General features: G+C 44.7%; 1 protein-coding gene and 1 non-coding gene across 3 annotated transcripts in view; one reads left to right on the top strand and one right to left on the bottom strand.

Moving 5' to 3' along the window:
- The first annotated feature begins 614 nt into the window (after positions 1–614).
- LOC126643305 (mothers against decapentaplegic homolog 2-like) overlaps positions 615–12718 on the top strand; it is a 40302-nt gene continuing 28198 nt past the window's right edge. The window contains exon 1 of one of the 2 annotated variants that reach the window (XR_007629713.1): positions 615–1885. The gene's annotated coding sequence lies outside the window, so the exon portion shown is untranslated. The remainder of the gene's footprint in view (positions 1886–12718) is intronic. The other variant, XM_050321539.1, reaches the window with a different exon arrangement.
- Positions 3873–3945, bottom strand: TRNAK-CUU (transfer RNA lysine (anticodon CUU)). The gene has a single exon. It is a non-coding gene; the product is annotated as a tRNA-Lys (tRNA).

Consider the following 12718-nt stretch of genomic DNA (forward strand, 5'->3'; position numbering starts at 1 on the left):
GGGGGGGAGGGTAAGGTTGGGGTGGGTAGTGGGTTTTTCTGGGGGTTGGGGGGGTTAAGGCTGGTCTGGGACTGTGGGAGGTACCTGAGCCCTGGGTGGGTATGGGGACCCCTTATCTGTGTGCCTGCCCCACCCGGGGGTGTGTCGGGATTACTTTCTATTCCAGCATTGTTGCAGTGACGGTGGGATGTGTTGGGTTTGGCTCGCCTGTGGCTTCTGCCCAGGAATGGTTTGTTTAAGAATTATAGTGTCTTGGAAGGGTGTTTAGGGCAAGGGAATGACCCTGGGCTTGAGTGTAGGAGACTGGGGGCTTGTCCAAATCATTTTAGTGGGGGAGAAGCTTGTGTGCCCTTATGAGGTTGCAAACTGTGCTGGTGGTGGTATATGCTTCCGGTAGGGTCTCCCATGACAGACAGGTCAGAACTGAAGGGTCAGATAAAATGTGTCCATGGGCAGCATGGGCTCCCTAGCCTCCTGGCAGTCATCCTAGGAGAAGGACAACTCTAACTTCAAACCTGGGTAGATGTAACTTGCTTAGCCCTGTAAGGCCATCCATCCAAGAGAAGGATACTCTAACTAAACCTACGTCCTGAGGACTTGGTTGTCACCATCCAAACTTACTAGGCCCTGGCAGATGAACCTTGGGAGTAAAGGGTGGGACCACTTCTGCGCATGCTGTGACTCACCTAAAAAATCCACTGCACAGGCTCGAAGGATATATCCACATTTGTAAAACCCTGTATTTACAGGTGAGGGACGAAACGGCAGGTGATAAGGTGCACTGGAAGCTGCAGACACAACCCTGCATGCAGGCGGTTCAGGACATTCGTCACCTGAGACTGACCCCAGAGATGACAGTCTTTTTCGGCAACATCCTGAATGACCAACTAACCTTTTTCAAGGAGAGCACGGCTTACTCCACATAGAGAGGGGCCTAGAAAAGGTGTCCTAACCAAAACTCATCACCACCCTTCACCTGGTTAACCGCAGCCAATGAGCATCTTCTGATGCGGTCAAATAAAGATAAAGAGACAAAGGTATACACCTACCTTCAAAGGTGTATTCAAATTAACACTCACATGTTGGAACATCAGAACCATGCTTGATATCAGGGATAGTGGACATCCTGAGCGTCATTCTGCTCTAATTGCCCATAAACTGTCACGACTTAACATCGACATTACTGCTCTCAGTGAAGTTCATCTCCATGAGGAAGGCAGCCTTAGAAAACATGGTGATGGTTATACACTCTACTGGTCAGGTAAACCCAGAACTGAAAGGCATCTTTTAGAAGTTGGCCTCACGATCAAAAACTCTATTGTCTCTAAACTTGAAATTTTGCCGACACGTCTTTCCGATCGTATTATCTCCTTACACCTTCACCTATACAACAAACAGCATGTTTTTCTCTTTAGTACATATGCCCCAACCCTCCAAGCTGACCCTGCCGAAAAAGATAAATTCTACATCGACCTACGCCGCCATATCCAAAGGGTTCCTGCAGATGATAAGATCATAATCCTTGGTGATTTGAACGCCAGAGTAGGAAAGAACTCTGAAGCCTGGAAAGGAGTATTAGGAAAGCATGATGTTGGAAACTGCAATGATAATGGTCTCCTTCTGTTAGAGTTTTGTGCGGAGCAGCAGCTCACCATCACCAACACTATCTTCCAGCAGAAAGATTGTTTGAAGACAACCTGGATGCATCCTAGATCGAAGCACTGGCACCTCATTGACTATGTCTTGGTGCAACAGAGAAATGTTCGCAATGCTTGTCATTCCCGAGTGATGCCTAGTGCAGAATTTCAAACAGATCATCGCCTTGTGCGTTGTAAACTTAACCTTCACTCTAAGCTCAAACCAACCAGTCATTGCGTCCACAATGGTATGTAGCTCTTGCCTTGGTGTGTTCGTGGCAGTAGTCCAATGTAGTCAATTTACCAGGCCTCACCATATGGGAAATCCAGCCACCACCCTCTATTTCAAGCAGATTTTACTCGCATGGCTCGCTTGATTGACACACGTTTCACATTTGTGAATTGTTGTTGTAGTAGTATGTTGAGGACGACCGTTAAAACTGGGCACCACCTGATGATGACCTACATTCAGCTTTTTATTACTTCTTCCAGTATATTACATCTTGTTCTCACACAGCTGCACTCACACTCTGACTGTAGAATCTTACATACCAAAACTATTCTTAACTCTGTTATCTATATATTATTACCAGCCTTCACATATGATTGGATGTTCACCTCTTATTTACATTCTTTCCTTGCTGCTAGGCTCCACGACCTTCCTGTATACCTCCACAATTCCCCCTTTTTTGTATTTGTGCCACAAAAATTGCCTGGGTCATCCTCTGCAGGGCCCTTTGAAACACGACACCAAACATGGCAATATCAGTAGCACAACTACAACAGTAAGCAACACAAGCAACCTTGTTCTGACTATAGACAAAAGTCATCTTGATAGTTCCCATCTACTAAACAGACTATTTAGCTAGTCTTGACCAGCATCAACTTGCAACGCTTTGATTCTTGCTTCCAATCTTTGAAGGCTAGCATGCATCAACTTATCATAATCAAATTTATATAACAACACATCCTCTTAAAATCTTGACACTCATAAAGTATTTTAAGTTCATACACATAGATATCTACACAGCTTTTCTCACTCATACAACTTTTTTCCCAGTCATTCAAAAGGTGGCCACCTCAATCACTCCTCACTCACACATAGCTAGAATTTTTATTATATTTTTGCATTTCAACCACACATCTCAGATCCCAAGTATTACTGACTGTGTGCTTCTCAGTTTGCCATCTCCGGTGGTCATGTTCAGCAACTGCACCTGTCCTGAAGAGGAATCAATACAAGGAATATAAAGCTTAACAAACCTAAATGAGATCCATTTTTGATCCAGTACCTGTTTATGTGCATGCATATTCTCCTCCCCACTTTTTTGTTTTGAAAATATGTTTGGTGTGTAAAATGCTCTCTTGACAATAATTTGCTCTATGAGTGAGTTAGCCCTGTTTTAGAATACCAAAAGCTAAGGAACTTAAGGGTATAATACTGGTGAGTAACTTCTGCATTTTGCATCTTGTAGTAATTTTAAATTCCCACCTGAAATGTGCCTTAACATAATGCCAGGAAGGGGAAAAGGAAAGAAAAGAAGGAAGGTGTAATTTGCAATTACAAAACCTCAGCAACTAGGACGATTAGCAGATCTCCTAAACTCTTAACTATTCCTCAGCAAGTTCCAGTTCTCTGTCAACTGTGACAAATTCAGTGAACAGCACTACCAGTCACGGACATGGAAATTTTCTTCAAAGTTCCCCTTTTTTTTTTTTTATCTTCTAGTTTAGCAGCTGCAGATTTGGCAGCTTTGCCACGCTGCTGAGAAAGCTGTGTTGGCAATATTATAACTGTTGAGTACTGCAGCTCTGGGTCCTCCGGGACCCTCTTCACCGCAGGCGGTGGGGCCCGATCCTGTCAGGGAGCAGTGTGCCCCGCTTCGGCTCTGCTGCCTGCGCTGCCTCCGGTTTGCTTTCAGTACAGCTGCAAAGCCACTCCGGTCTGTGCTGGTGCTCCACGCTGTTGCTGTCTCCGTGCCCTCCGGATGCTGGTATGTCTGATGTCTGGAATGCAGTTAACTCTTGGCTCTTGTCCATCTGCCTCTTCCAGTTGTTTCCACTGTTAACAAAAAGCTTACAAACCGTTCCCATTAATAGTTCAGTCAGTTTTAAGTAGTTATCATGGCAGAAACAGATGAGAGTCAGGCAATTCTGCAGAGGGACTGTGTGGGGTAGGGGAAAAATGACAGGCTCAGCCTCGGGACCACATCCGGTCCGCCCACCGTTCCGGCGAGTCCAACGTGGGGCTCGAACCCACAACCCTGGGATGAAGAGTCCCATGCTCTACCGACTGAGCTAACTGGGCTCCCGACCTCCCCTACTGAAGGCGACCACATCCCCCGCCGTCCCTGGAAAGAAAACCTGGACCAGCACCGCCAACAAGATGTCCCTTCAACTCTCACAGCAGCTTTGTTTTCGAGTCTTAGAGAAGCAGTGTTTAACTCCATGTCTTCCATCTGTGAGTGACTGTTTTGATGCGATTATAACTTGCAAAGCAAACATATTTTTACCTCTTGTTCAATTTCATTAACATTGTTAAAAGTTCAAAGAATGTTGTGGGCGGGCTTTACGGAATTCCAGAGTGAATGGCTGTCATAGCCATCGGCATAGTGTTGTTCAAATACCTTCCTTTGTAGCGCAGTGTGGGGGGGAAGGGAGGAGTGCTCTGGGCTTCTGCCTTCCCATATTTTCTCAGAACCCCTCCAACCTGCCTTGCATCTCTGACTCGGCTTTTCTTCAGCACACATTGCGGGGAAACGGTTTCGATCACGATCTCAGGCAGCCCCAGCCCTGGCTCGGGTCCGCAGAGCCGAGCCGCCCCACCCCGCCAGTGCTTGTCGCAGAGTGCTGCTGCTTCGCTCTGCTGCTTAGCACTACCACTTCGCAGTGTCCCCCTGCCCTGTGCCGCTGCAAACCTCGCTCAGAACCGCCGTGTCTTTGAACTTCACGTCATGAGCAGCCATCATCATCGTCACACTGTCTAAACAGTGCATTTCAAGCGTCAACTATGCACTTCCATCTGGACTCTAACTGGTCCCATTATGCCCCCAAAGTTCCCGGTGGCTCACCTGCCTCAGGTGTCAAGAAAACTCAGGTCCGGACCCCTTTCTCGCAGCGCCCGCTTCTCTCCGCTTCACCGGGTTTTTCCTCACCTGCGGCTTCAATTCCTCTCAGGGAATTATCTTCGATCCCTCGACGGGAATCAAGTCCACTTTGACTCTAGATCAGGGTAGGAGTCTCGTCGGTATTAGTCGTGATCCCTCCTGGCTCGTAACACTTGGGGTCACCAGTTGTTGTAGTATGTTGAGGACGACCGTTAAATAAAAACTGAGCATCTTATGATGACGACCTACATTCAGCTTTTTATTACTTCTTCCAGTATATTACATCTTGTTCTCACACAACTGCACTCACACTCTGACTGTAGAATCGTACATACCAAAACTATTCTTAGCTCTGTTATCTATATATTATTACCAGCCTTCACATATGATTGGATGTTCACTTCTTATTTACATTCTTTCCTTGCTGCTAGGCTCCACGACCTTCCTGTATACCTCCACAGTGAATTACCTATGTGATGGTCTCCATGGTCAGGTTCACCCCTCAATCATGAGCCCATCTGTATGTCGCATCTTTTCCTTGATGCCCTCATGTTTCATAGGCCCATTGGGCTATAAATAGCTCATCCTTCCGCTCCCAGTCCAAGTCTACCGGAACTATTCCAATCTTGGCAGCTGATGCACCGAGAGACTATGGAGAAAAGACTCCAGACCAATTTAGTATATAAGATAAGATAAAAAGAGCAGTTCCTTTAATCAGGCCCTCAGGCCCAGGGGAATACACACGACATGCGCACACCCAGGCAGTGGTTCTATGATTTTAAATTATGGTCCATCCAATGCCAGATCTATCCACCCCATGGTTCTACCCCGTTCTTCCCCCCGACATGCATCTTCGGGAATTGGGTCTGGGGTCATTGGGACCCCTTCTTCTTTATCTTCATCTTCTTCAGAGCACATACAGTCCTTGGAACTCCTCCAAAGTTCTGGGCTTGAAGGATGCTTTGTCTGTTGTGGTATCTTGTTGTTCAGGCCTAGGGTGCAATGTTCTTAAACAGAGGTGTTTTTCTACAATTCTACCTTGTAAAAAGTCTAAACACGCTAAAGGAATTTAGAGGGTTTGATATGAAATGGGGTGTATTCGCGCTTCATTAGATGCTGCTACTTTTGGTCTGTATTTGACCAAGCCACCTGTGAGAGTCTGTTCTTTTTCTGCCAAGTTATGAGAAAACAAAGGCATACACCTGCCTTCAAAGGTGCGTCCAAATTGAAACTCGCATGCTGGAACATAAAAACCATGCTTGATACCGCGGATAGTGGACATCCTGAGCGTTGCTCTGCTCACGAATTGTCATGACTCAACATCAACATTGCTGCTCTCAGTGAAGTTCGTCTCCATGAGGAAGGCAGCCTTAGAGAACATGGTGCTGGTTATACACTCTTTTGGTCAGGTAAACCCAGAACTGAAAGGCATCTTGCAGGAGTTGACTTCATGATCAAAAACTCTATTGTCTCTAAACTTGAACATTTACCAACACGTCTTTCCGATAGTATTATCTCCTTACACCTTCCACTACACAACAAGCAACATGTTGTTCTCTTTAGTATATATGCCCCAACCCTCCAAGCTGACCCTGCCGAAAAAGATAAATTCTACACCGACCTATGCCACCGTATCCAAAGGGTTCCTGCAGATGATAAGATCATTATCCTTGGTGATTTGAACGCCAGAGTAGGAAAGAACTCTGAAGCCTGGAAAGGAGTATTAGGAAAGCATGATGTTGGAAACTGCAATGATAATGGTCTCCTTCTGTTAGAGTTTTGTGCGGAGCAGCAGTTCACCATCACCAACACTATCTTCCAGTAGAAAGATTGTTTGAAGACAACCTGGATGCATCCTAGATCGAAGCACTGGCACCTCATTGACTATGTCTTGGTGCAACAGAGAAATGTTCGCAATGCTTGTCATTCCCGAGTGCGGAATGTCAAACAGATCATCGCCTTGTGCGTTGTAAACTTAACCTTCACTCTAAGCTCAAACCTAAAAGGGACGGTATTCCAAGGTGGAGACTCCAAGTTAACAATCTTCAAACAGCTACAGTGAGAGACAACTTCCAGGTAAATCTTCAAGCTAGACTCGAAGATCATTCCACAGATCCCTCTCCCAAAGTGCTTTGACAACTTAACAAAAATAACACCCTGCAGTCCTCTGAAGAATCCTTAGGGTTCTCCTTCAAGAAAAACAAGGACTGGTTTGATGAAAACAATCAAGAGATCCAGGAATTGTTGAGAAAGTGAACTGCTCACCAAGCACACCTTGCTCAGCCATCTTGCTATGTAAGAAAAGCAGCTTTTCGACTCGCGTGTAGCAAACTCCAACAGAAACTTCGTAACATCCAGAACAAGTGATGGATCAATCTAGCAGAAAAAATTCAATTATGCGCAGATACGAGTGACTACAGGGGATTCTGTGAGGCTCTGAAAACAGCTTACAGTCCTACACACCAGGTTCAAAGCCATTTACTCAGTGCAGATGGTCAAATGCTTCTCACAGATAAAGTGTCCATTTTGAATCGATGGTCTGAACACTTTCAGACTCTCTTCAGTACCAACCGTGTAGTTCAAGACTCAGCAATGCAGTACATTTCACAACAACCGGTGAAAACTGAATTGGATATTGCCCCCACTATGGGAGAAACTCTTAAAGCCATACAGCAGGTGAAAACTGGCAAGGCAGCTGGGGTTGATGGAATTCCACCTGAAGTCTGGAAACATGGAAGGATGGAAGCCAAGTACTCCATGCTAAATTTCATGAATTCGCGGTGCGTTGTTCAGAACTAGGCAAATTACCATCAGATCTTCGTGATGCAGTCATCATCACCCTGTATAAGAAGAAAGGAGAGAAATCAGACTGTTCAAATTACCGAGGTATTACTCTGCTCTTCATTGCTGCTAAAATCCTTGCAAGAATATTTTTGAACAGATTAATACCCGCTATCACAGAACAACTTCTACCTGAAAGTCAATGTGGTTTCAGAGCCAATAGGAGTGCCACAGACATGGTATTTGTTCTCAGACAACTGTAAGAGAAGTATGCTGGGGTAAGCCGTGGTTCCGCAGAACCCCTGATGAAGGATATAGAGGTGAAGGATTTTGACTTAGACACTTTGAAGCCGTTTCCCTGAGAAAATTCACAGGGACTGTGAAAGACTTGAAAACGTTCCAGAACTGACCAGTGAGAAAAGAATTTAAATAAGGAATGAACATCCAATTATATGTGAAGGTTGGTAATAAATTATAGATAGAAAACCAATAATAGAATGGCATGTGAAGTTCTGTTAATAGTGTGAGTGCAGTATGTGTGAGAAAGAGAAGTATTAAACTGGACTAAGCAATAAAAACTGGCTGTTGGACCATCATCATAACGGTGCCAAGTTTTTTTTTTGTGACCGTCCTAACTACTACAACAGAAGTGTAGGGAACAGAACAAAGGACTCTATGTAACCTTTGTTGATCTCACCAAAGCTTTAGATACTGTGAGCAGAAAAGGTCTGTGGCAGATTTTGGAAGGATTAGGATGTCCCCCCAAGTTCCTCAAAATGATCATTTTGCTTCATGAGGACCAGCGCGGCCAAGTCAGATATGGCGATGCACTTTCTGAGTTCTTTCTAATAACCAATGATGTGAAACAAGGTTACTTTCTTGCACCAACTTTATTCACAATCGTCTTTAGCACGATGCTTGAAAGGGTCACGGCGGACCTCGATGAAGAAAACGTTATCATACCGATGGAAGCCTATTCAACCTAAGGTGACTGAAGGCCCATACTAAGACTTTAAATCATCTTGCCCGTGAACTGCGTTTTGCTGATGAGACCGCCCTCGTCTCCCGAGCAGAAGCAACTCTGAAGTGTTTAACATCCTGCTTTACAGAGGTTACTGAGCTTTCTGGGCTGGAAGTCAGCTTGAAGAAGACAGAAGTTTTCTACCAACCTACACCTCAGGAAGTCTTCTATCATCCCCATATCACCATTAGTGAATGAGAGCTCAAGTCAGTCCAACAGTTTGATTATTTGGGAAGCATCATCTCTTCGGATGGTAAGATTGACAAAGAGATAGACAACAGGTTAGCAAAGGCATATTGAGCTTTCGATAAACTCCATAAAACAGTTTGGTGCAATAAACACCTGAAGAAAATTACAAAGATTAGTGTTTACAGAACCATTGTACTATCTACTCTTTTATATGGGTCTGAATCATGGGTCATTTACTACCACCACTTGCAATTCTTAGAACGTTTCCACCAGCATTGCCTCTGTACAATGCTAAACATCCACTGGACTGACTATGTGACCAACACGTCTGTTCTTGAACAGGCAGTGGTCACGAGTATTGAGGCCATGCTGCTGAGAACACAGCTGCATTGGGCAGGGCACATCTCCAGGATGAAGGACTACCGCCTCCCTAAGATTGTGCTCTATGGGAACTTGCCACTGGTTGCCGCAAGAGAGGAGCCCTGAAGAAGAGATACAAGGACTCCCTGAAACAATCTCTCAACCTTGACCACATTGATCATCACCATTGGTCTACTTTGGCCTCCAATCGCGAGACCTGGAGACACACCATCTATAATGCTGTTGCTTCTTTTGAGAACAGAGGCAGGATCACTCTCGAGGAGAAAAGACAACACAGAAAGATATCGTCTTGTTGATATCACCTAGGGAGCCTTTCCGCTGTGTCTTTTGCAACCAGACTTGTCTATCTCGCATTGACCTTTTTAACCATCAGTGCATTTGTAGCAAGTGTGGTTAGAGTCCTCAAATCTTCGTTCGCGAAGCCAGTCATGATTACTGTTGTCTTTGAGACCCTCTCTGAACTAGTTCCAAAGGTCTGGTATGCCTCCCTCTGAGCTTTTCTTGAACCTTAGGTACCTCAGGAAGAAGACTACTGGTATGAGAGGAAGGATTCTGTTCTTTCATCCGTCAGTTCATTGATCCTTTTCTCAAAGGTAGTATAAATAGAGCATAATGGACAGTGTCTTCACAGGAGCTACATCAGTTATGAACCAGAGCCAAAGTCAATATAGTGGTGTTCCTGCCTTGGTTTCTTGCTCCATATGTTGCTATGTGAAGTCTTGGATCTAAGATCTTATATAGCAAGATTTTAAAAACAAACAAATAAAACCCATAAAAAAAACCCCAACCAACCAAGCAAAAATCAGTTAGCATGTTAGATACAGATCTTCAATCTGCAGATTTCAACCTGTTTTTTGAGGCAAATTTTACAGAAGCAGCCATGAACAATGTTATAATAATGGCCAGTCTTCGCAAGCGAAGATCCGGGGAAGGTCTTTACACCTTCCAGCCTGCGAATTGGATTTTTTAGGTGAGACACAGTGTACGCGGAACTGAGCCCACCCTTTAATCCTAAGGTTCATCTACCGGGGCCAAGCGAGCTTGGACGGTGGCAGCGAGGTCCTTAGGACGTAGATGGGTTGCCTTTAAGGGCTAACGAGCTCCATCTGCCCGGGAGTGGCCCTGACCGGGAATCGAACCCGGGCCTCGGCGGTGACAGCGCCGCACCCTTAACCACTAGACCACCAGGGGCTCCATGAGCAATGTTAATGTATTGGCATTTGCCCATTTTTTATGAGAAAATGTGATTCTATAAATCTAGTGGTCATTTCTTACCATTCTAACTCTGGATAGCTTGGTGTAGCTCTTGAAGCAAATTCTGCAACTCTTTTCTGCCTCCCTGACAAAATATCAGTCAAAGTACTAAGTCCTGGAAATGTTAGGCTGGTATAAAGATGTTTGTGTCCCTGTGTTAAGTAACTTCTCTAGTTCAAGTGAAAACCTGATCATATTTTTTGTTGCATTTTTCTTGTTTAGTCTTTCAGTGAAAATGTGAGTGAAAACAAATGTCAGAGTCACATCTATAGGGAAGACTTTACATAAGAATTCTAGAATTTGAAAACTAGCTTTCATTCTCATCTCCCACTTTAAAAGGTATAAATGGGGTACTGTCACGGTTTACTGAAATTATTTTTCATTTCAGTCACAGCTCCAGCACGATAAATGCCTCAGAAAATGTAGGGGTAGACAAATTAGATACAGTGGAAGAAAGATTTGTGATTATAAGATGCAGGAAAAAGACAAATGGAGAAGACTGCCTTGAACATGGACTTGGCCAAGTTGTTAGTGGCTGTAGATTTTAAAATATATGAAATATTCAGTAAAAATGTTAGAGGTTCAGTGTAATATTTCACAAATAAGCAAGTAAATGTCCAAGACCATTCAATAATCATTTCTGTATAATGTGGGCTTTGACTAGCATGATGACATTTGTATTTCAGGTTTCATTTACCATCTTTCTAGTGCTACCACTTCAGTAAAGGGCAGGCTATGGACTGAACTCAGTGCCTTTTAGCTCCTTTACAGTTGCTCTGCTTTGCGAGACTTTGAAGAAGAAAGTGGAACTGCAGTTATGTGTGGATTGTGACAATATTTAGCAACTTCTGTACAGAGTTTCTGGTACTTCATATGTAAATATCTTTGAAGTGGTTCTGATGATGTGCCACTCACAAACCTGGGAATTGTGTGGGAGAACAGTAATTGGCATGACCCAGTGCTGGGGAACGTCCTAACTGCTTTCTAACATAAATGATCATGTTCCAGGGCATGGGAATGTTTCCAGACAAAACTTATGAGTACAGATGTTAATCCTTGATTCTCCTAAATTCTTTATGGACTAAGGCATAAAGGACATCACATCACGAGGGTTTTTGCTTCAGAAAGGTAGAAAGGAGAGAATGCCTCCTATTTATTTTGGGGCACTAATTCTCTACTCCTGTTTCCCTTTCAGATGGTTTTAGTGGTTGTTTATAGTGGTTGCTAAAACATCTTTCAGGATGCAGTCTCCTTTCCAGCACCACCTTTCTGGGATGAGTAGATATGTCTGCCCTCTATCGGGCTATTGCTTGCGTATGAATGAATATATTGCGGTCTTTCGTGGAAGTGCTGTGCATGAAGTATTTAGGGTTGTGAGGATTTGGTGTGCATGTGTGTGAATATTAAGAGCCCTAGTTTATTGTCTGGGTGACGTAGTGGGGGGGACAGTCTTTCATCTCAGGCAATGGATCTTCTATATGAGGAGAAGAGTGGAGACACCACTTTATTTCACAGAAACACAGAATATGCTGAATTGGAAGGAACCCACAAGGATCATTGAGTCCGACTCCTGACCCTTCACAGGCCCAAGAGTCACACCATGCGCCTGAGAGTATTGTCCAAATGCTTCTTGAATTCTGTCAGGCTTGGTTCTGTGACCACTTCTCTGGGGAGCATGTTCCAGTGCCCAACTACCCTCTGGGTGAAGAACCTTCTAATAATATCCAACCTAAACCTCCTCTGACACAACTTCAGGCCATTCCCTGGGGTTCTGTCACTGGTCACCACAGAGAAGAGATCAATGTCTACCCCTCCTCTTCCTCTCACAAGGAAGTTGTAGACTGCAATGAGGTCTCCCCTCAGTCTCCTCCAGGCTGAACAGACCAAGTGCCCTCAACTGTTCCTCATACGGCTTCCCCTCAAGGCCCTTCACAATCTTTGTTGCCCTCCTTTGGATACTGTTAGACACCGGATCAGTTATTATGGGGTCAGAACCACCTTGTGGGGAGTATGTGTGTGTAGGGGAAAGGGATAGGTTGAACCTCACAGAAGTGAGGTGGTATCTTATCCCTCATGGCAGGGACCTGGAACCCACATGGGGAAACCTCATAGTAGTTGTCAGTCGCAGACAGCCTGGGAAAACTATAACATACCATACCTCCTGGAGTCCCTACGCCAGGCTCAGATTGGCAGGGACAGTGAGAACACTGTCCCTCACCCTGACCTGGAATCCCAGAGCGGCTGGTGGGTCAGAGGCCCTGCCTGGAGGGGTTGGCCATAGGGACTAGATCAAATAACACCATAGGCATGTGTTTACCTTGTGTTGCAACCCTACCACCTGGACATGT

This window comes from Myiozetetes cayanensis, unplaced genomic scaffold, assembly GCF_022539395.1.
Source record: "Myiozetetes cayanensis isolate MyiCay16 unplaced genomic scaffold, myiCay2020 scf267, whole genome shotgun sequence".
NCBI classification, from domain to species: Eukaryota; Metazoa; Chordata; class Aves; order Passeriformes; family Tyrannidae; genus Myiozetetes; species Myiozetetes cayanensis.